At 39.6% G+C, this 24,843-nt stretch overlaps 1 long non-coding RNA gene across 2 annotated transcripts in view; it reads left to right on the forward strand.

The window, feature by feature from the left end:
* The first annotated feature begins 711 nt into the window (after positions 1-711).
* Positions 712-24,843, forward strand: part of LOC133251000 (uncharacterized) — a 529,862-nt gene continuing 505,730 nt past the window's right edge. The window contains exons 1-2 of one of the 2 annotated variants that reach the window (XR_009737479.1): positions 712-914; positions 6,665-6,815. This is a non-coding gene — a long non-coding RNA (uncharacterized LOC133251000). The remainder of the gene's footprint in view (positions 915-6,664; positions 6,816-24,843) is intronic. The other variant, XR_009737478.1, reaches the window with a different exon arrangement.

The raw sequence follows: 24,843 nt of genomic DNA on the forward strand, positions 1-24,843 counted from the left end.
GGACAAAGTCAACACAAAGAAACAACAGAAAGCAGAAAGAGAAATGGGTAAGTGCAGCTCCAGGAACCTGACAGCTCTTTCCTTTAGGGTTGCAGGCGGTCTGTGGGTGTCCCTCTGGGTGTCTGTCCATCCTACATATGAAAATGGAGGTGGATTGAATTTATCAGATAACCGTTCTAACATGGAAAGTTTGTAGATGTCAAGTAGCTCCATCTGACTTACAGGACAGACAAAAGCAAGTCATTCCATAGGCTGAAAATAACGAAACAAAACTATGTTGCTTTTTCTCCCAGAATGTAATCCACACAAAATGTCCTGTGTGACTGCAAACTTTCCAGAGTAGAAATGGATGATTTAATATGTCAAGGACCCCATTATTTCATAAAGAAAGAAAGTACAACCTTAAGATATTCTAATTCCACATGTGAACAACATAATACTGTCTTGTCTCCTGGTGATAGGCGACGAGGGAGCTCCAGCCCAGGCCCAGAAGATTCGGTCGCACCGGCCACATCCTCCCTCAGAAGGACCCTGAGTCTCTACTTGGAGCTCAGCTGAGCACCAGGCAGGGAGACGCCAACAGAGCCCAGCTTTGCTGCCTGTGGTTTTGTAATAGAGCTTAGCAGTGGGCAGCCCCTATTACAGAGCTGTTGCTGTGCGCTATTACCCACCCCTACCCCCGTTACCAGGCAACAGTTACCACGAGATCAATAGTCTTGTTCAGCCATTGGTCGGTGCTGCAGTGCCACCTGCCGCAGGGACCAACAGTCAAGGAACAACCGTTAGTGGTCCTGCTCAGCCATTGGTCCGTGGCAGTGGGCCCCTCCCCCAAACAAACGACTGTCAATGAGCGACCATTAGTGGACGGTGCAGCCAATGGTCAGCAGAGTGGTGGTCGTTAGGTGGAGAGTGAGGTAAGAGGCGGATCCCGGCCTTCTCCCCCAGGCCCTCCAGCTTACCGGGCCCTGGGTTAGCCGGTGAGTGGGGGTCCCAGAGAGTAGTCTGGGACTGTCCTGCAGGGCTCCAAACCCCTCAGCAAGGCCCTGAACCTCTCCTCGGTCCCCACCTCTGCGTCCTAATGACAGTGGCAGTCTGCATGGGATGCAGCCTGTGGGACCTGGCCCCTCCCATTGTGCATTTGGGCAGCCTGAGGAGCCTGAGGGACAGTTGGGTCCCGGGTGCCTGGCTCCCTCAGCAAGACAGCTGGGCAGGGTCTGGGGACCTGGCCCTGAGGGAGCCACCAGCTGAGATCTGCCTTCTTTTAGCCAGGACTGGGACCTCAGAGGGGGAAAGTTGTGCCTCAGAACCTTGCTCTTCCTTGATAAGATAGAGAATGACATTCCTGTGGTAGAGATTTACAGGAACATCTTTACCTGACCATGCCAGACCTAGAAAACAAAGGATGTGACACTATGAAGTTTCTAACAACTAACCATGCCTTCCTTCACCTTTCCTTAAAAAAGGCTTCACTGAAAGCTATCAGGCAGTTTGGGGGTTTTAAGGCATGAGCCACCCATCTCTTGGCATGGCCCTGCACTAAACCTTTCTCTGTTTCATGTTCCTCCAGAAGACAGCCATTCACCTTTTCAGAGAGTTCTGGGGTCAGAGTTGAGTGGAATGCAAGCAGAAGGGGGGCTTTAGCCTTACTGTAAATTTTTAAATGTCATTATAACATTGTTTAATCAAATGTAGTTATTTTGGTATTTAATCTTTTTAAATATATATTTTTAAATTTTATTTTATTTTTAAACTTTACATAATTGTATTAGTTTTGCCAAATATCAAAATGAATCCGCCACAGGCATACATATGTTCCCCATCCTGAACCCTCCTCCCTCCTCCCTCCCCATACCATCCCTGGAAAAATCCCTGGTATTTTCCTGGTAGAATGAAACAGCTCAGAATGGCATATTTAGGCAATTTAAAAACATTTATTATTTACATAAAAACCAAAAACAATAAGTCTGTTCTAGGTATTGTGTGTTAGTCCATGGTGTGGAGCTGCCACAATGTTATTGCAGATAATGCATATTAAAAAGTATGAAATTACTGCACACTAGCTGAGTTGATAACTCAGCCATTTAAAAAATAACAAAACCATCATATGAAAAAAAAAAAAAAGGTCTCCTGAAATTAAGTTAAAGTGTATGTTGTTCCACACGGCCACTGGGCTTCCCAGGAGGTGCTAGTGGTAAAGAACCTGCTTGCCAATGCAGGTAGCTATAAGAGACAAGAGTTCAATCCCTGAGTCAGGAAGATCCCCTGGAGGAGGGCATGACACCCCATTCCAGTATTCTTGCTTGGAGAATCCCCATGGATAGAGGAGCCTGGCGGGCTACAGTACATAGGTTTGTAAAGAGTCAGACACAACTGAAGCGACTTAGCATGCACACTACCAATACTAAAGGCTGTTATTTTTTTAAAAATCTATGTGTAACTGTATTTCCTCCCCAAAAGGTGGAATTACTGTTTAGATTAGCCTGAGTACATAACTATATGATAAATTCCAGTTGGTGTAGTTTCAAACTACTGGCTGATTTCTAAAAAAAAAATCTCTTGGAACTAAACTCTTAAAACCATTCAGTTCCTTTTGTTTTGATTCATTAATCACCAAGCAGGTTTCTGATCCTAATTTACTTTTCCCTGGACTTCCCTGGTGGCTCAGATGGTAAAGCATCTGCCTACAATGCAAGAGACCCGGGTTCAATCCCTGGGTTTGGAAGATACCCTGGAGAAGGAAATGGCAACCCACTCCAGTACTCTTGCTTGGAAAATCCCATGGACGGAGGATCCTGGTAGGCTATGGTCCATGGGGTCGCAAAGAGTTGGACACAACTGAGCCACTTCACTTACTTTTCCCAGTGGAACAAGTACCCCAGTGGGTCAACTCAAGTATTCCAAACCACTTAATAGTATTCCCAGTGTCGATTAATATCACTGTGGCCTGCTGAGAGTGCCCTAGGATGATAACCACTGTGACTCTGCTCTCTGGGGACTCATGACAAATCCCTGGAGCCAGCCAATCATTGGGCAAAGTACAGAAGTTACCTTCCTTCCAAGGTACCCACAACATTTAGGGATTCACAAAGTTGCTGTGTCATTCATAGCCAAAGAATATTAGTGGTTGATTAAGCTGACTTATCTCAAAACATAGCTGATACCTATGTGAGAGTGCAAATTGGTTGAAATCAAAGGGGGAAAAGAAAAAAAAAATCAAGTTTATCAAAGGTAAGGACCAGCTTGTATTTATCTCTGCAATTCTACATTCTAGCATAATTTTTCCAAACTAGAACAATTTATTCTCTAACTATAGAAGTTTTGTTATAGGTTTTAAACAAACCTATAAACTTACGTTTGTTTAAAACAAACATTAAGTTACTTTTTAAAACTTAGCCAGATTCTATGAATTCTTCCAGAATTTTATGTGCTGTTATATTTTTATATATACATGTATGAAGTATATATGCATTAGTGAAGTGAAGGTCGCTCAGTCATGTCATGGAATTCTCCAGTCAAGAATACTGGAGTGGATAGTCGTTCCCTTCTCCAGGGAATCTTCCCAACCCAGGGATCGAACCCACGTGTCCCACATTTGCAGGTGGATTCTTTACCAGCTGAGCCAATAGAGAAGCCCTATGTGCATTATATTTATACAATAATTATAATAAAATCACATATATGATCTGTAAAACACATTTATACTTCAAGAAGCATCTTATCTCAGCAACTGAAAGAGAGTAGAGGCTTATAGACCTTCAAGACTACCCAGCCAACCCTGCACTCTTTTCCATGAATGTGGGACTCACCCCAGACTCCCTCTAAGGCCATTATTCCAGACAACTTAAATAATTAGGATGGCCAAGAGATAAACTTGTTTATCATCCTGGCCTTAGCAATTCTGTAATAGAAAATAGTATTCAAAATTTTCAAGATTTTTGCCAAGTGCTTTTTGTGACAGTGACACTCTTGACCAGTTAACAGTAGTCTCAGGCTATTCAGGAGATTTTCAGGAGCAGTGGTTTATTTCAGTGGTCAGTATAACCTGTGCCTGAAGAAAACATTTATAAGATAGGAGGCTCAGTTAGAAATGCTAGCAAGTGACCATGCCCAGAGATTTTTCTCCATCAGATCTGGAAACCTAAACAGAAAGAGACACAGAAACATTGTTTGAAACTAGATGGCATTTGTTGTGTGTTTGGATTAACAGACTAAAAGATTTTGTTCCTTGCAAAAGTCTGCTCTTAATTTTATCAACCATACTGCAAATATCTGTGACACTGGTGTTAGGTAGATTGGGTAGGACAGGGTAGAGCCATTGTGATCCCTCATCAAGTTATCAGTGCTGTTATCTCATGTCTGTCTGTTCCAACAATGCCATTTACTTGTGTGATGAACAAGTTATTTGAAGGATTTCCCCATTTTACTAAGAGACTATCAATTTGTCTTCTCATGATGATATTGGTTGACTGATAATGCCACAAAAGAAAATTAAAAACCCGTGTCGTACTTCAATACTTCATCCAAGTTGTTTTACAATCAAACTATTTTCAGAAGGGCCAATTCTCACTCAAGCAATTCAAACATTTGCTTTAAAAAGAAATTCTCAAGCAGGAGGTAAGCAGTAAGAGGTAGAATTGAGCTAGACAAGGATATGACAAGGTACAATATTCAGTGTGTACATCAGGTTCAATTTTGCTTAAGAAATGAATTTCTCCAGCTTATATTTTAATCAGCTTAAGCAACTGCATTCAGGAGCCAATAACACAGACTTGCAGGAACTGAATTACTGAAAGGATTCTGAACCCAGGCTCTAAATCACAGGCCTTGAACCGATCTCATAATTAACACCAAGCTGTAGCACTGCATCAGATGCAGCAGAAAACACTGCCAAAGAGCGGATGGGGAAACATGGCAATCATTAGACCCAGGCAGTAGCATCTCAGGGACTACAAAGCTTTGCTGAACGTTGGGAAGTCAGTTACATCAATGTGCTAAGCAGTTAATGTCCTGTCAGGCACATCTGTGTTTACTACCATCAGATACTCCCAGCTGTTCACATTGCCTCTGTTTGATGGTCATTCTGGGACCTGCCTGATGTTGAGAAGTGTGTTATTAGAGAAGTAAATCCCTTGCTGAAGATTGATCAAGGAGGGATGTAAGCTCGGGGGTGCTGGAGTTGGTTCATAAAGTCGAGGACAGAGATGTGTACTGGCAATTACAGAAGGTGAATTTATTTAAGACTCTTAATCAGAGCTTTTAGGGGTCTGTTATTGCTTTGGTGTAAATTATGCTTTGAACTCATTCCTGTAGTCAGGTTCTTTTAGGGCCCCTCAAATAGATAAACCATTCCTCTCCTGTGGGAAGTAAAAGCAGGCAGATGCCTTGCTACTATATAGATAAGGAAAAAGAGCCATTGAAATGCCAAGAGCAGCCTCTTAATCAAGCCCCTGGTTACTAAGGCCAGGTGCCATGTATTTAAAAGAGAAAGGGAAATGTGTCCATGCTGAGGATCCTTAGTTTGCCTCGCTCAGATCCTCGCTCAGCCCTTCCCACCATGCTCTGTGCTCAGGCAGCTCCTCAGGATTCCTGAGCCCTCTGGCTTCCCCTTGAGCTCAGCCCATGGTGCCCCTGCAGGAGGCTCCAGGAAGGTAAGACAGCATTCTTTCCCTCTTTTTGACATGCTCGCCTCCACTGGCTCTGTGAAAGGTCACAGAACAGAAGCTCTAAGACCCTTTTTCTGGCTTTCTTTGAGCCTAGGGTGGTATCTCTAGCTCTGTTACTCTTAGGGCACTATACCATTCCCCGTGTACCATCTCTTAAAACCCTGCTCACTTTTTTTCCTCTATTAAACCCTCATTGAATTATTCTAGTCTGAGTGTGCCAGTCTGTTAGGACACCAACTGGCATAATATCCCTATCCCAAATAAGCTTGCAGACTCTTGTGGAGAAAACTAATACCACATAAATGGCAACAGATCAAGACCCGGATGGTTTTGCACATGAGCAGCACACCTGAACCCATACAGATTTTAATGCTTCACCAGGGGAACATGAAGTCTATGCTGTTTCCCTTAATTCCGTCTCTCTCTTCCTAATAAACTTCTAAGACAGAGGAAAAGGGAAGAAAACCCAGCAAGTCAGCATCACTCTGGACAGGGTCTTACACAGACTTTTACAATCCCAGGGGCTTTCTTCCCCATTTCTGTTGTAGCTCTTTGTGCTATCTCCATCCAGCCTAACAAGAACTCTCTGGTATCCTCTGGACGAGAGATACAATCTGAAATGACCCAAAATATTATGGTTTCTGCAGAAACTATACATCCGTTTTAGAGTTAAACTTTGAAATATTCTAGCTTGTACTCTCTTACTACTGTTTAAAACTCTAGTTGGCCATTTTGGTACACTCAAGCATTGGTTAAAAGAGTTGGTTAAAACAATTTAAATATCACACAAAGCAAGAGGAACCAAGCACTTTCCTACTTACTTGCTATAGCTATTCTCTACTCATGCAATTATATCTGGTGGCCAATTCTCAGGGGACAGGCTTTGGTTTCCATCACTAACAAAAGTGAACTTTAAATATGGATATGAAGAGGGAAGGGTCTAATAGTGATAATTGCTGCCTTCTTTCATTCACAAAAACTTTCATTGCTCTCAAATGCAGCACTTGTATATTTTCTGGAGTGACCCAGCAAAGCCAAATGGCTCAGAATCTTCAGGAAACTCTCATTGGTTAGAGGAACTTCCAGCTGCTCTGCACTGCCTTTATGATCAGCTATGGACCACCTTCATGGAACTACTCAAGGTCTCCACAGGTACAGCGATTTCTTTTTTGGCAACTTTATTGTCGGACAACCTGCCTTCTGGGTATGTTGTTATCACTGTAGTCAATTGCTGTTTCTGACATTGTTCTCGGCAAGATTGGTTTCCCCCAGACCTGCTCAGTAAGAAAGGATGAAAAGCCTAACACTGTTTTATGCACTTTTCCTTGTTGTGTGTTTTATTTCACAAGAATGGATGTGGGGAAATTATACTTTTTAATAGCATGGCACAGCCGAATAAAGAAGAGGAGGGCCATACATTTAGAAAAATCTGTCATTGCCAGACTTTCTCAGGAGAGTCCTGGGGTGTGTGAAGTTTTAGTAGATAGTTTGAAATTATTTAGTTTACTCTTCTTTTAATCATACATAGATTTGCAAAGCTTAACTCATATCAAAACTTGGGTATGCAAAGAATATATGAATATTTTGTCTTAAACTAACCTGAACTTCCAACCCTGTCATCTTCCATTCCCGCCATTCCCCAACTCTAGCAAATTTCCCATCTCCTAATAGGAAAAAAAATTGCTCAACGTTCAACCCTGCTTAAAGTGTAATCTACACTGGTCATTTAATCAATCTGTTAATAGTGTTTCATCTTTGGAGTAAGCACAATTTTCTCTGAGGTGGCTCCCATGCCCTATTGCTTTCCACGTGATGTTGTCTGGGCACATTGATTGTAAGAGGTGATTTACAAAACCTTCTGGGAGTGGAGAAGAGTTAGGGCCCTTCTACCCAAACTTTCCTGCCTTTTCTTCATCTATGTGTGGCTTACTCTGAAAGTGTTCTTAGTTAAATTCTGCAGGTGGAGTAACTTGTGATCTTGACTCAGTTTGATTGGAGTCTATTGGTATTCTTAGGTGGTTCTGACCTCATTTGGGTTTGTGCTCTTTCTCCAGACCTCTATGTGATGTGGCTTTGACTCCCTTTGGCCCTAACTTGGTTATCTCTGAAGCTGCCCATGCCAGAGAGACATCTGATCTCCCATCACCAATCCCTCTAGCCTCTTCTTCGGTCAGACTCTACTACTACATGCTCTGTCTACACCTGATAGGAACCAGGGATGCTTTGGAAAGCTAAATATCAGGGGTTTCCTCTACCTGGATATGGTATCCAACCAGACTGCCATGACCTATCCTTTATCAGGATAAGAAAGTCTCCTCTCAGAGTCTCAGAAACCTCAAGAGACATATATATGGCCATATAACTCTCCTTTCTATGTCTCCTCACACAAATTTCCAAAAAAAAATAAATAAATAAACTTATGCTTCAAAAAAAAAAAAGAAAGAAATATATTATTTTAAATGCTTACTTTTATCTTTCTTCTTAACTCTTGCTAAGCCCCAGGATTGTCAGAAATATCTTGCCTGTATGTATAGTCAGGTAAAGTAATGCTAACTGTTGTAACACAACAACCCCAAATCTTGGTCACATAATACAGTACAGATTTATTCTCAGTTCCAAAACAGTCCAACATGGACCAGTGTGTCATTGGAGACCAAGATGCTCTGATGCATGGAGCTAATCAGGATCCTTCCACTTCTAGCTTCATCATCTTCTAGGATATCTGAGTTTTCCACAGAGCCCTCTGCATTTGGCTGCAACTGAGGAAAAGAAGTGGAGTGTGGAGGAGTATACAGGTTTGGGGGCTAGGCCCAGAAGTTGTAAACAGCACTCCATCCTCTGTTAGCCACTCTTTCAAAGATACCACCTTCCTGGGTATCCAGGAACAATAGGAGACAGATGTGATGAACATACGGCCATGTGTCTGTGACAGTCTAGTGAGAAAGTCTTTTAGCTGAGCCCACCAATATTGATAGTTGATATTGTAATGGTGGGGTAAGGAATGGGAAGAGATCCAAGGAATTTGAAATACCTGCTTTCAAGCTATGAGCTTCCATTTTACAAGATAAATATCTTTTACTTCAGATTCCTTCTTAAAAGAAGGAATCCAGTTTCCCTTGGAAATATGGGTCTTTGCTGTGAGCTAGAGTGAAGGTCTGGTATGCAGGCAGGAGGAAAATACGCTTTAAAGGTTTAAAAATTCCCCACGATAATATAATTTGAGCAGATTTAATGACCCTTCCCCAAGGCAAATATGAATATAAGAATGAACCAGAGCATAGACAAAGGTCATTGAGAAAAGATAAGCACACAGGTTTAGAAACCATTTAGTAAAAGGGTTCTGAAAGTAAATCCTGGTCTACACACAAGGACAGCTTCACAGACAAGCAGCCTATGCTGTCAATCAGAAAGGGCCTCTTACTTGGTTCTGCTGTCACTGTCTTAAAATTCTTAATTTTTTAACATTGGGCCCTGCATTTCCATTGTGCCCTCACAAAATGGTAGTATTTCTGCCCACCTGTGAGGATGCCTAAGGGCAAGGGAATAGATCTGGTTTCTAAGTGCCTTCAAACCACACTCCGAGAAACACTTTGGATTTAGTGCCAGTTCCTCAGAGGTCTCTGCATGATGGAGATAGAGGGGAATCAGCGGGTGGGTGTTCTGCTGCCCAGTTTTGTTATGTGTCTCAGGTTTATGCATGATATTTCATTTGAGAAATGAAGTCAGTGCTAAAATGAAGTTTAAAACCATTGGAATACAAAACTCCTCTTTGCTTTGATACTATAACAAAAAAGTCAGCTATGGGAGGTGAAAGAGATCAGAGCTGAGTTTATTTGCCAATTCTGTCATTTATTCACTTTGGGACCTTATGCAAGATGTAACTTCTTTGAGTGTCCATTTATTTGTAAAACTGAGATAATAAACTTGGTATGATTTTTGTTTTAATTGTATAAAATATGTGTGAGTACTTTAGAAATAATAAACCCACATAAATAAAAGGCATTACAATCGTATATAAATGATTTTAAATAGGTTGCTTTATTTTAAAATACTTTTAATGAAAATTAATACAAAACTGATCACAAGTAAGGGTGTAGGAAAGAATCAATAGTGTAAACTTGATTCTACTTTCTTGGCCACTTGCTGATTATAGGCCTTACATGACAGGTATTACTAATAGCATTGTGTTGTCAACTCATTGGAAATATTAAAATAAGTGAACAAGTGTCAGTCAAATGTAGTTTTCCCAAAGAGTGTGTAATTAAATGGCATTTGGTAGTTGATGGTGGTTTAGTTGCTCAGTCATGTCTGACTCTTGTGACCCCATGGACTGTAGCCCTCCTGGCTCCTCTGTCTATGGGATTTTTCCAGGCAGGAATACTGGAGTGGGTTGCCTTTTCCTTCTCCAAAATAGCATTTAGTACTTAAAATGTTGAGAAACATCACTTATGTTCCCCATTGTTCCAAAATATATTAACAGTATTAGAATCCGGGAACTCTGCATCAGCTGGCTACCACACCCAGATATTTCTGAAGAATAAATGAATCAGCTGTCAGCCAGTGTACTCTTAATGATTTCTAGAGCTTCTGGACACTCTGACCTTCCACAATGGCGACTAAAGGGAAACAGATCTTACTTGGTTTTTCTTCCATGATTTTGCTCCTTGAGCTGTAACAACACAGTGAAGTGAAAACCCTTTATAAGGATGAAAGACTTTCTAGAGCAGAGCTTCCCTTGGTCACTTTTGTTTCCCCCTCTTTGGGTCCCACCACAGTTTTTCAAGGTCTCCCCATTTCAGAAGGCTCTTCCCAAACAGTAGACAACTTTAAATCTCTCACCAGTAACTTGGGAGAGAAGAGGAGGGACAAAGTACTGGGAAGGAATTTGAAGGAAAAAGGGAAAATATTCCAAAGAGAAAATAAACCACAAAGAAAGCAAATTGAAAGGGTACTCCACTGGCAGAAAGAGCTTATCTTTTTCTTTGCTAACTCTCCTGTAGAATAGGGGTCCTTTTGTCCTTATCCTTGATGTACACAGCAGATGTCCCCTGGCTGGGAGCAGAGTGAGATACAGATAAGAGAGACAGAGCCTTGAGTTCTCCATAGAAGTAAGAGTTTACAACGAATATAAATTTCTGATTTCACCTTGATATATCATTCTTCTGTCTTCCTCATATGTAATGATTCCCAGGCAACAAATTGGTAAACCTGGGGTCTCATATGACTTAGAAAAAAAATGCTATATTGACTTAATATTAAGGATTTTCAGAGGGATTATTGGTGAGAAAACTAAAATAATGATAATGATAATATATCTAACACTTTTGAACATGTCTAGTGACTAAAACCTGTTGTATTATCCTATTTCACCTTCATTAGGTATAAAGAATTTAGGTATTAATATTTTCCAAATTTCCCATTGAGAAAATAGCACTTAAGAGAGGTTAAATGGCTTGTCCAAAGCTGCATAATTTTTTCATGAAAAGGGTTAGGACTTATGCCCAGGATTCCTGGGAACCAGAGTCCATGCCCTCAGCCCTCTCTTTACTAACATATTCAGGGCATAAAAATAGCACAGCTACAGGAACCATAAAACGATTTTTAAAAGACCACTAGACTTGGTAACCACAACTTTAAATTTATACCTAGGACTATAAAAAGGCAAATGTACTTTGGCAATTTTCTGGTGAATTTGTTCTGTGACTACAGTCAGAGTAAATTAATCAGTCCTACCCGCTGGCTTGGTGATTACTAATTTCTTACTTCCTTTGAACAGTGTCTCAAAGTTATGTTAGTCAGAGAAGGCATTACTCCCTGTGGGAAAGAGGTGATTTTCTTAATTCTTCTTCATCCTTCAAACTGGAAAACACAATTTGAATTTATATCCTGGTCCTGCAAATCCACTGGAGGTCTCTTTTTCACAAAGCTTCTATTTTCACAATAAAATCCATTCATGCCATCACCAGATGTGTAGCTTGAACATTCAGTATAAATTGTACTTAATCATCCTCTGTTAATATTTTGATCAGGCATTTAAGGGTTTGTCTTTCTAAGAGTTAATAAGAAAATCTGTTCCTTTTACCTTTAGGTGTGTTCTTAATTCAAATATGAAAAGATAGCTCTAAACAATGATAGCCCTCAGAGTATAAAAAGCATTTTAAGATTAAAAAACAACAACATTAGTTATCCATCAGAATCTCTGGCAAATAAAACCCATCAAATTTCCAAACAAAATTTCCTGCTAGACCATCCACGAAAATGGGGATGGTAGTGTCCTGACTTAGCACGTTATGGTCCCAACCTAGTGCAGGGCATGACATGTGGCAGATCATCACCAAAGTTTGGAAGAATAGATATAGAGCTACAAATCCCCTTTATACCTCTTTCTTACATTCTGGGGCTGGCATTGCAGGAAAAAATTACCAGTAGTAGCTTGTTTTAGTTCACAAAATCTTCTCACAAGGCCCTTTTTCATAAATTGAAATTTCAGTTTGATCAAATTGCTCCATCACCCAATATCACTCATCAGTGATTATAGTCAAGGCATTGTGTCAGATTATACATGGTTCTTACCTTAAAGTAAGTTATGACCTCCTCTATGGGGATTTGTTGTTATTTTTGGCCTCCCCTGGATTTTGACCTGCTTCTAAGGGCCACCTACCTTAACAAGCTGTCTGTCTAGATAGACTGGCTTAATAGAAATAAGTTTTAGCAACCCTGGAATCGATAGAATGTTACCAAGGGAAATAATGTGACAAGCCACTTTGTATCCATGTTTCCCCTTAAGTCTTTTATTTATTAATTTCTTTTACATATGATACAGAAACTCTAAAAACTCCCAGTTCTCCCTTGCCAAACAGTTGCTGAGAAATGGGTAGCATACATGAGAAGGAGAAGGAAGAGGGCACAGAGATGACATTTTTTTTTTCACTTCATTTCTTCATATAGGCATGTTCTGATTTCTTTTAGGCCTTAGGCCTGTTTTCAAAGCTGCTTTCAGCTTTATGTAATTCTAATGATTCCTTTTTAACTTGAGCTCCACATTACACATCGTTAATGGCAAATAAATGTTTCCGCCATTCTTGTCACCATTGCTTTATTACTGGGTTTGTGTGCGTTACTGAGTCCAATGGCAGAATCTCATTTCTTTGAATAGCTTTGCAATTTCGTGCACCTACCATAAAAACAAGCAAATTGACACCCTGCCAGGAGTAGCCAGAGGAGATCTTAGAAGAGAGTTCATAATGACACTGTTGCCATATTGCATGCCTGTAAATAATTCATTAAGTCAACCACCCTTTTGTTTTAAGCAAACACAAGCAGATGCCACTTTAAATTGGATTCAGACAACAGTCTTCAGAAAAGCATTATTGTAATATGACACTTAAAAAGAATAACATATTTGCTTTATTGATTTGTACAGTAGTAATACACAGTGATTACTTCTGTTATCCATTTTGCCTGACTCATGGGCTTTATCTTTCACTTTTATTATTTTATATTTGTGTGAATATGTGTGAAATTTCATTGTTAACAGCAGGAGTGTGGAAAGGTAATGAGATCAATTCATAATCAACTAAGTAAACCCAGGTGATTTACCTGGTCAACACCAGGTCTGTAATGTTAACCCCAGAGGTGGAACTCTGCTGACTTCTTATTTTAGAAGAATATATGTAACCAGGTTATTAAGTGAAATGGAACAGTTTCCAAATGAGAAGCATCTCTCTCATATTTAAAGGATAAATGGGCTACTGTCTTTTAGATGAATCAGTGTATATATAACTGTCAAGTAAAGTTTGGGGCCAAAAATCAGATTTATATTTTCTAAAAGGTAAGATATTTCTGCGTTGACAGGACAGTTTACTTATTGAATTTATGCATTTATTAATATCTCATGTTCCAGGAAATATTTTGCCTGAGTCACTCTGTGAGGGGGACATTTTAAAAATCTGTGCTCAATGAACTGAGTCATTGATTATTATAGTAGTTTATAATCTAAGCTATACATTGAAATCACATGTGGGAGCTTTTATACACTACATATGCCTTGTGCCAAGGAGCTGTCTTTTTATTGGTCTCAATGGGCCCTGGGAAATAGACTCTATAAAAGCCTCCCAGATATTTCTTACATGCAGCCATGTTGAAAACTATTGCAATTGTCTGTTGACTACATGTTCTCATTTATTTGGGATGATCATTATACCTGGAGATTCCCTGGTGGCTCAGCTGGTAAAGAATCCGCCTGCAATGAGAGAGACCTGGGTTCGATCCCTGGGTTGGGAAGATCTCCTGGAGATGGGAAAGGCTACCCACTCCAGTATTCTGGCCTGGAGAATCCCATGGACTGTATAGTCCATGGGGTCATGAAGAGTCGGACACGACTGAGCAATTTTCACTTTCAGTTTATACCTGGGAAATTTTCAACACATTTGAATCTAGTTGTTAATAGAATGTGTGTTGTAATTATTATCATAAAGATATGTACACAAATATAGAATGCTGGGACTGGAAGCAAATTTGGAGATAAGGCTTCTCCATGGTGTAAATGAATAGAAGATCACAATACTAGTTAGTGTTAAGTACAAATCAATTAATATTCTTCTCTTTTGGAAACTGTTCCATTTCCCTTAGAATATGTCTCAGGATTTTTGCCCAGTTTTTATTCTATTATATATAGATTTTGTGTTGGCCAGAGTGGAGATGAATGTAAAACCATTGGGGCCAATCTAGCGAGGTCAAGAGGTATAGAGATGAGGAAGCAATCAAGGTGCTCTAGGGAAACAAGACCTTAGGTCTAGAAGGTCAGGGAGTAGAGAGAAGAACCATTGAGGTTGAAGAGTCAAGCAAGGATCAGTTACCAAAGTGAGTATTGAATAATACAGCAGCAAGAACCCAATATACAGTCTGGACTAAAAGTAATCAATTTAGGCAAAAAGTTTGGGAACAGGAACAAAATTACAGCAGCAGTAATAGAGGTTGAGGAAATCGGCAAATGAATGGCCTGCTTCCTATGTAAGCTCAGAGGAGATTCAGGATGTGGGTTGGCCTAGACTATAGGCAGAAGGAAAGTGGTGTGCCTGGCTAGAGTCAGAGAGAGGGTGAGGGAAGCTGTTGTTAATGATCAACACAGCTCAGTCAGAACTTTGATACCTAGTACAATCCTTGGGGGACATCTTTTCAAAGGGAAACCCCTAACCAGATATTCTGATTATCACTATTAGTGAATAGAGTATAGTACTGGGTTTATTGGTTCCAGCAAGGCTCCCATGGTGATTAAAATGAATGCTAACATTCATTCTGACCTATATAGCTAAGTAAACATTGTCCAGTATCTCTCTTCTGTTATCATTTATAAGAAAAACAGTTAAAGTAAAATTTTGAAATGATCCACTCTTCCTGTCACTTACAATAATATTCACTTCGGTAAGATGATTATTTTTGTCATTCCATAGATTATATGCATTGTACATGCACTTCTTTCTTGATATTAACCTAACAAAACAACCTTATCTCTTTTTCTTTGTAATACTTGATAGTGTACATTTTCCTTCCTGAAAAACATAGAAGTCCTAGAGTGAAATATTGTAAATGGACTTATAGGGATGAACTAGAAGAATGAATTTCTTTTTAAAAAATAGATGAAATATATATTATCTCTCTCTATATATATATGTATTCTTTAAAAGTAATTATTTAAGAGGAATCATTCTATAACATGTGTGAATATATAACATGTAACAGACCTTTAACTGTGTGTCCATAATAACTTGTGACATAAAACTATGTAAGTTAAAAGGAACCTTTATGCCAACTCTGACCCAACCTCCCCCCTGAAACTTAGAATCATTTGTAATTAGTTGTTCCCAATTCTTTTTTGACTTGATCAGATCAGATCAGTTGCTCAGTTGTGTCCGACTCTTTGCGACCCCATGAATCGCAGCACGCCAGGCCTCCCTGTCCATCACCAACTCCTGGAGTTCAGACTCACGTCCATCGAGGCGGTGATGCCATCCAGCCATCTCACCCTCTGTCGTCCCCTTCTCTTCCTGCCCCCAATCCCTCCCAGCATCAGAGTCTTTTCCAATGAGTCAACTCTTCTCATGAGGCGGCCAAAGTACTGGAGTTTCAGCTTTAGCATCATTCCTTCCAAAGAAATCCCAGGACTGATCTCCTTCAGAATGGACTGGTTGGATCTCCTTGCAGTCCAAGGGACTCTCAAGAATCTTCTCCAACACCACAGTTCAAAAGCATCAATTCTTTGGCGCTCAGCCTTCTTCACAGTCCAACTCTCACATCCATACATGACCACAGGAAAAACCATAGCCTTGACTAGACGGACCTTTGTTGGCAAAGTAACGTCTCTGCTTTTGAATATGCTGTCTAGGTTGGTCATAACTTTCCTTCCAAGGAGTAAACGTCTTTTAATTTCATGGCTGCAGTCACCATCTGCAGTGATTTTGGAGCCCCCCCAAATAAAGTCTGACACTGTTTCCACTGTTTCCCCATCTATTTCCCATGAAGTGGTGGGACTGGATGCCATGATCTTCGTTTTCTGAATGTTGAGCTTTAAGCCAACTTTTTCACTCTCCACTTTCACTTTCATCAAGAGGCTTTTGAGTTCCTCTTCACTTTCTGCCATAAGGGTGGTGTCATCTGCATATCTGAGGTTATTGGTATTTCTCCCGGCAATCTTGATTCCAGCTTGTGTTTCTTCCAGTCCAGCGTTTCTCATGATGTACTCTGCATAGAAGTTAAATAAGCAGGGTGACAATATACAGCCTTGACGTACTCCTTTTCCTATTTGGAACCAGTCTGTTGTTCCATGTCCAGTTCTAACTGTTGCTTCCTGACCTGCGTACAGATTTCTCAAGAGGCAGATCAGGTGGTCTGGTATTCCCATCTCTTGAAGCATTTTCCACAGCTTATTGTGATCCACACAGTCAAAGGCTTTGGCATAGTCAATAAAGCAGAAATAGATGCTTTTCTGGAACTCTCTTGCTTATTCTATGATCCAGCGGATGTTGGCAATCTGATCTCTGGTTCCTCTGCCTTTTCTAAAACCAGCTTGAACATCAGGAAGTTCACGGTTCACATATTGCTGAAGCCTGGCTTGGAGAATTTTGAGCATTACTTTACTAGCGTGTGAGATGAGTGCAATTGTGCGGTAGTTTGAGCATTCTTTGGCATCATTTTTGTATAGCCTTGTAGAAGTTAAATCTTCAAGTATTGAAGTAGTCATGAGAAATTGTTCTTCTATTCCAGAAAATTTGTTTCAATGTATTTGGCTAGAAAAACATTCAAGAATTTAACAACTCATATCAGTGCTGAGCATTAGTAATAGTCTAATATTGATAATTTTGAAATTGTGTCACATATGTGATATCTATGGTACACTGATTTTTTTGTTTCTTTTGAGAGCAAAAAGATAAGCACTTGAAATCTCTTTTGGAGAGATTTACAACATTAAAAACTCCAGGCTATTTTAAGTCACAATCTTTTGGAAGAAGTAATAAATTATACATCAATTCTTTTAATTTTTTCCTCCTAGAATTGCAAGTATTTGAAGTAAACAGTGCATTCACACTTCAGAATATGACTAAGGTCATTATTTCCCTTTAAAAAAAAAATTCTTTCCATCTGGGCTCTAAGGCTCAATGAAAATAAAGAACAGTCCACTAATTGATCAAGTCCAAACAGAGTCTGAAATTTAAACTTATTTGATGATCAGAAGGACATAGTCTTCCACATAGACCCTGGACTGTCCGTTTTGTAGAAAGAGACTGAGACTGCCTGGGGATGAGATGCAGGGTGTAAGGAACACTATAGGAAAGTTCACAGCAACGTTATTCACAGTAGTAAAAAATTAGGAGCAAGTCTAGAGTCCATAAATAGGAGAAGTAATAAACAAATTGTGCTATAATTACAACAGAAACCCCTCTGCAGTTAAAAAAAAAAAAAAAAACCTGGTGAGATGCCCAATAATATAGTGGTTGAAAGAAGTCTTCCACAGTAGTACATACTATGGGACTCCATTTATAAGATGTTCTAGAGAAAAATCTATGGTGGGAACAAAAATAAGAACAGTGGTGGTTTCTGGAGGCCTGAAGGAGCCATGATCATGTTCAATGTGTTGCTAAAAGTTGTTGGTAACATAGATGCATGTATTTTTCAAAACTCAGAATGCACATGTAAGCTGTGTGCTTTTCATTTATGTCTATTTTGCATCAGAGAAATTGTAAACAGATACTGAACTCTAATGATGTGCATGGTAAAGTATTTAGGGGAAAATGTAGTGATGCACTTTGTTATTTTTTGTTTTTTTTTTTTTTTAAGTAGCAGAATTTTTATTTCTCAATCCTGTTGGCAAACAGATTTACCACAAACTGGTAGACTTTAAAGAATAGAAACTTATTTTCTCACAGTTCTGGAAGCTAGAAGTTTAAGACCAAAGAGCTGGCAAGGCCATGCTCCCTCTAGACTTGAAAATATCCTTCCTTTTCTCTTCACAGCATCTCCTGATTGCTGCAGTCTGCCTCCACCAAAACCTGGCCTTTCTTAATATCTCTGTGTGTCCTGTTCTCTTCTTATAAATATACTAGTCATGGGATTTAGGACCAGCCCCAATCCAGAATGGTCTCATCTCAGTCCTTAACTGATTACATGTGCAAAGACTCTATTAGTTAATAGAATCATAAGTGGATGTTGAATTTTGTGAAAAGTTATTCTGCATCTATTGAAATGATTATGTTACTTTTATTCTTCAGATTGTTAATGTAATCCATCATGCTGATTTGCAGATGCATCAAAAACTAAGATGGGTTGATTGTCTAGAAGGATGGGTAGAAGGTAAAGCAAGTATCAGATCAGATCAGATCAGATCAGTCGCTCAGTCATGTCCGACTCTTTGCAACCCCATGAATCGCAGCACGCCAGGCCTCCCTGTCCATCACCAACTCCCAGAGTTCACTGAGACTCACGTCCATCGAGTCAGTGAGGCCATCCAGCCATCTCATCCTCTGTTGTCCCCTTCTCCTCTTGCCCCCAATCCCTCCCAGCATCAGAGTCTTTTCCAACGAGTCAACTCTTCACCAGTATAGTGAAATGTCAATGGTAGAATCCAGGTAATGAGTTTACAGATGTTCAATGTAATATTCTTTTACCTTAGCTGCTAATGTGAAATTTTTCATAATGTATCATTGAAAAAATGGGGATGAGTCAGTGTTGAGAAAAAGTACCTAAAAATCTATAGGTGATTTTTCTCGAAGTCTTAGCTGACTTGCTGTTTCATACGATTAAATCCATGAAGATGTCACAAAATAGTGCTGAAGTATCAGCATTAGCATGGAAGTGATTTAGTCTCTTATCATGCATGTCTGGATTGTGAACTTTACTAAGCTAAAACAGCCGAATGTCTCTTTTTCTGTACATAATACAAGCATATTCTTTGACTTTTTTACTTCAGGTATATACTCCACTAATTGATACTGATTTGTTAAAGCTAGAAACCAAAGAGAAATGAAAACATTCTTAGTTCTAGAAATCCCCTAATAGCTAATAGGTTTGTTGTTTGTTTTTTAGCCAAGATTGGTTGTTGGCTTTTGTGGGGTGGGGGAGGCTTTTCATTCACTTTCTCTTCGGGAACAACCGTCTAAAACTCCTACAGGTTCTCTCTACTGTCAAAAAATCTGATCTTGGAGCCTTTCAATAGTAAGTAGTCAAGGAGATGGAAATGTCAGCCTACTCCAGTATTCTTGCCTGGAGAATCCGATAGACAGAAGAGCCTGGCAGACCACAGTCCACAGGGCTGCAAGGAGACCAACATGACTATGTGACTGAGCAGGCATACACAAACAAAAATATTTACACTGATTTATCTGGATCCTGATTTGTATCAGTATGATTCCTTAAAACACCTCAGTATTAAGTTGCTGTTTAGTTTCCTGAAGGCTGTTGCCACCTGCCATTTTCACCTGCTTTTAGAAAATGAAGGACAGTCCATATGTGGGCTGTGGGATGATTGATAATAGTCAACATTTTTGTAGTTTGTGACAAGAATGACAACTCTCTCAAGACACTGTTCATTGTGAGCCAATTCAACATATCCTTCTAAATGTTTCTTTTGACCTAGATTTATCTGTTGCTGAATAAACGATCCTTCTATATAGTCTTATATAATGTCAGATCGTTATGCAGTGTTGTCTCTGACCTTTAAATCTCCTTGGCTGTTCCTTGCTGCAACTTTATTCTGCAAGGTCAAGGATGGAGCTGTTCTAGCAGCAACTGGAATCTGTTCCTTCAGTTTGTGCTGGTTTGTTATTGATGGAGCATAAACAATGTCCAGTTGCTCTGCCATAAATTTCTCAAGATTGATCCTAGCAACATTTGATTACGTGGCATATGATGTGCGTGCTCAATCATGTCTGCCTGGACTGTAGCCTGCCAGGCTCCTCTGTGAAATTTTCCAGGCAAGAAAGCTGGAGGGGGTTGCCATTTCCTCCTCCAGGGGATCTTCCCAAGACAGGAACCAAATCTGCATCTTTTGCTTCTCCTGCATTGGCAGGCAGATTCTTAACCACTGTATCACCTAGGAAGCCCACAGTTTACTACACACACATTAAAAGCTAGGAAATTTGGTACAAATTTACTGCTACTGCTAGTATTATTACTACGAATATAATAATAGTAATAAATGCCATTTTATCTTTCACTGTCCATTATGGTTCAGGTATTTTTACTGTTAACTAATCTATTATCTTTTCCTTTCTTCACTGTATGTATATCTTAAAAACAATAGAAATTTATTTTATATTTGCTATCTCTTCACCACTTTTTCTCCAAATTTTCTGTGCCAGAGAGAGAGGGCTGTAGGAACCAAGGAAAAAAAAAAAAGTCTCATCAAGCAGGAGAAGTAACCCCTAATGTGTTATTTATGTGATATTATTTTTTTATGACAAGATAGTCAAGATGTCAAAGATGGATAGTCTCAACATATGCTCCATTTAATCTCCTTGATTGTTCAAAGTCGGACTGTTATTAAAGAAAAAAAAAAAGAACCTGCTTTAGTAGGAAGAATAGGAGCTTCTATACAACTTAGCTGAAATAGTATTCAGTCTTAACAAATAGCTTGTAATACATCCAAGAAGAAAAAAAAATTCCTTTTATCTGTCATTTTCACTAAAGCTCTAAACCTTGAATACATAAATGAATCATATATGCTCTTTTCTCTTTATTCTATCCTTTACTCTTTTCCCCTTATTTACAAGTAGAAGTTTTTACATTAGAAAAATGCATGATTGTTCTGATTTATTTCATACCAAGTTTTATGTCTATGCCTACCATTTTCATGCATTTGCACAAATCTTCTATTCAATTAGCCATCTGGAGAAAAGAGCCTTTCTTGTCTGCAATGTTTTATATACTGGAGATTTCAATTTCATCTAATTGCTTCATTGTAATCTTATTTTTTTCCTTGTCCATAGTATGTGTTATATTTTTTGTTGACTCTATTTGCCCTGTAAAAGATGGGTACCTTTACTGTTTTCATGTCATAATATTTTAAAACTGGAAGTGACCTTTGAAACACCTCATGCAAAGAATGAGTTCCAGAGCCATGAAATCACACCTGGAACCCATGTACCCTCACTCCCGGTCTAGCTCTGTTCTCTCCTGTCTTGCAAGGCTATATATAATCTTGAACTATTTTTATTACACAACTTCTGGCTTTAACCATAAATAAGGCAATTATTAATTTTCTGTAGAAGAAAGAGTTGAGTTACATATGCTAGGATTTTACAGAATGTCCTGGGAGTTTATTTTTTTCATGGAGTCTAAGAGTATAATTTGGAATCTAAACTTTTTAAAGTAATTTGAAAGGCACTGTAGAATGCCATGGCTTTGCAAGTGTAGTGGTAAAGAACTTCCCTGTCAATGCAGGAGACGTAAGAGACAAGGGTTTGATCCCTAGATCAGGAAGATCCCCTGGAGAGGGACATGACAACCCACTCCAGTATTCTTGCCTGGAGAATCCCATGGACAGCCACAACTGAAGCAACTTAGCACGTGTGCATGTATGCCACTTCTCTCCTTCCCTCTCTCCAACCCTCTCTCTCTTTCACATACACACACACACACATCTCTTTGCATCTCTTTCTCCCTCTTTCCCTCTCCAAATGCTGTATGAGACACTAAAGATAAAATGATAAATGAGGCATAGACCTTGCTTTAAGGAGCAGGAGCCCATGATTCCTAAGGAAGACAGAGAAGTAAACCCATGTGATTTTTGAACTCAGGTAGTAGAGCAAGCTCTTCATTTGGAAAGGAGAAGGAAGAGTTAGAGGAATAACCTAGGAATGCTTCCTTGAGGAGGTCACACTAAAACTGGATCTCCAAGAATGAGGAGGAATTAGCATGTAAAGACAGAAGAGAGCTCTTGGTAGGCAAATATCATTTGCAACAACCAGATGCCAAGCCTGTAAATTACCTTTTTATATCCAATTCACACTAGCAAGCGATATTAATTGCCACCCTTGCTGTGCTGTGCTTAGTCACTCAATCATGTCCAACTCTGCAACCCCATGGACTGTAGCCCACCAGTCTCTTCTGTCCGTGGGGATTCTCCAGGCAAGAATACTGGAGTGGGTCAGCATGCCTTCCTCTAGAGTATCTTCCCAACCCAGGAATTGAACCCAGGTTTCCTGCATTACAGATGGAATTTTTACCACCTGAGCTACCAGGAACCCCAAGAATACTGGAGTGGGCAGCCTATCCCTTCTCCAGGAGAACTTCCCAACCCAGGGTCTCCTGCATTGTAGTCAGATTCTACCATCTGAGCTACCAGGGAAGCCCTGCCACTGTTGCTATCACAAATATATCACTATATTTACCTTGTTCTCATCAAATATATGTAAGTAGCAGTTGTTAATGGAAAAGAAGAAGAGTAGGGGGCACAAGGTAGAGAAAATAGATTACTAATTATGGAGTCAGTAGTTCTAGGACCCTCAGTCAAATGAGAAATAAGGAAGTACTGTTAGAAACTATATAGCGTTATACAGATACAGCTATTACTTTCTACATATAATGTGCCTATAATAACCCTCTATGTGCACCAATAGCACTAATGTTTATACATCCAGGGAACAGAGGAAGCCTGTGCTATATCCCACACTGATATACACATGTCTATTTGTACTTTTCCTTAAAGACCTTTTCATACTTGTAATATTTAATGTTTTCTTTTTCTGCTAGGTCTGAGATTGTCTTATTCACCTCCATCTTCCCTGCACCTAGTAAATTGCCTAGAATATGCTGAAGGGGATATGCCAACCTAATACTCAGATAGAAAATATTTACTGAGTGTTAGTAAATATTTGGAATGGAATTTTAAAACCTGAATTATAGACCTAACTGATAAACTCTTCCCTAGCTCTATAGACATAATTTTTTATATTGTAAAAAAAAAAACAGGATTTGATTGCATATGTTAATTTTCAGTGGGTTTTTTCAATGGTCCTTTTGGCCAACTGTGATCCTATTTGAACATGCACAGCCACATTCTTAGCCACATTCCATGTCTTCAGTATATATTTGTTAGGTGCCTACATTATAGATTTATGGTGTGGAGTTATGTCCTGTGCGGAAAAACAAGTATCTGATACTTGTCACCTATATAAAGTTAGCACATGTTTAAGAGTGCAGTGAGGGTCTTGGGCCAAAACATTACAGTAATTTAAAGGAAGAAGAGATGTGGGATGGTAGAGAATGATTTCATAGAATATTTTTACATACTAGCTCATATTTATTGAATGCTTGCCAAGTGCCAGGCATTGTTCTAAACTTTTTACATACATTAACTCATTGTATGCTTAGAACATTTGAATTAGGCCCCATTATACACTCATTTCAAATATAAGGAAATTATAACTGAGTGACGTTAAATAACTTGCTAACAGAGCTAAGTCTGATCCTACACAACTCCAGTATCTACATTCATAATTTACTATCCTTTACCTCTTCCAATACAATGTTCAGAGCCAAGTCAGATGTAGCTGCTTAGAGAAAAGGATGCTAATGAAAGATGAGGGAAGAGTGAGTAAGAACAAAGGTAGGGAGCTGGGATGAGAGCAGCCCCATCAGAATGTAGGTAGAGTTCCTTCTGAAAGAATAGAATTCCCATCTGGCAAGTTCAGTGAGTTCATTATGAAGCCTTGAGTGATATGGTGAACAATTAGACTGTGTCATTTGGCAGTGAAAAGTGGATGTCAAGTTTTCAGTCAGTCCCGAAAACATTAATACACTGGTGTGCAGAGGTTTGCAATAGGACCTGTACCTTCCAGCCTTTGAGGCAGCCTTTGTTTTTCCAGAAAGTAGAGTGTGCCTATCTCTGAAAACACTGCTGTTTTCACCACTCTCATCAGCATCTATATGGCATTCCTTAATAGCCCCTGATTTATATTGGGGCATCTGTGAGTTTCCTAGGCTGAGTCAATTATTGACTTGGATTCCTCTAAAAAGAATGAGAGTCAAACTTGCATTAATCTTAGGAGTTTACCTTGAGGTCTTTAGACAAAGGCTAGAGTGGAGTACGGGCGAGCTAGTCTGAGAACGAGTTGAACACACAGCCTATAGAGCACAGTAAGGATCATATTAAATACAGCTCAAGCCCTCATGACAGCACTGATCTCTGAATCCCATGTGCCTGAAGCCCACCCAATGCTGTGAAAGGGCTGCACTCAATATGCCAGCACATTTGGAAAACTCAGCAGTGGACACAGGACTGGAAAAGGTCAGTTTTCATTCCAATCCCAAAGAAAGGCAATGCCAAAGAATGCTCGAACTACCGCACAATTGCACTCATCTCACACGCTAGTAAAGTAATGCTCAAAATTCTCCAAGCCAGGCTTCAGCAATATGTGAACCGTGAACTTCCTGATGTTCAAGCTGGATTTAGAAAAGGCAGAGGAACCAGAGATCAAATTGCCGACATCCGCTGGATCATAGAAAAAGCAAGAGAGTTCCAGAAAAACATCTATTTCTGCTTCATTGACTATGCCAAAGCCTTTGACTCTGTGGATCACAATAAACTGTGGAAAATTCTGAAAGAGATGGGAATACCAGACCACCTGATCTGCCTCTTGAGAAATTTGTATGCAGGTCAGGAAGCAACACTTAGAACTAGACATGG

This window comes from Bos javanicus, chromosome 7, assembly GCF_032452875.1.
Source record: "Bos javanicus breed banteng chromosome 7, ARS-OSU_banteng_1.0, whole genome shotgun sequence".
In the NCBI taxonomy this organism is placed as follows: Eukaryota; Metazoa; Chordata; class Mammalia; order Artiodactyla; family Bovidae; genus Bos; species Bos javanicus.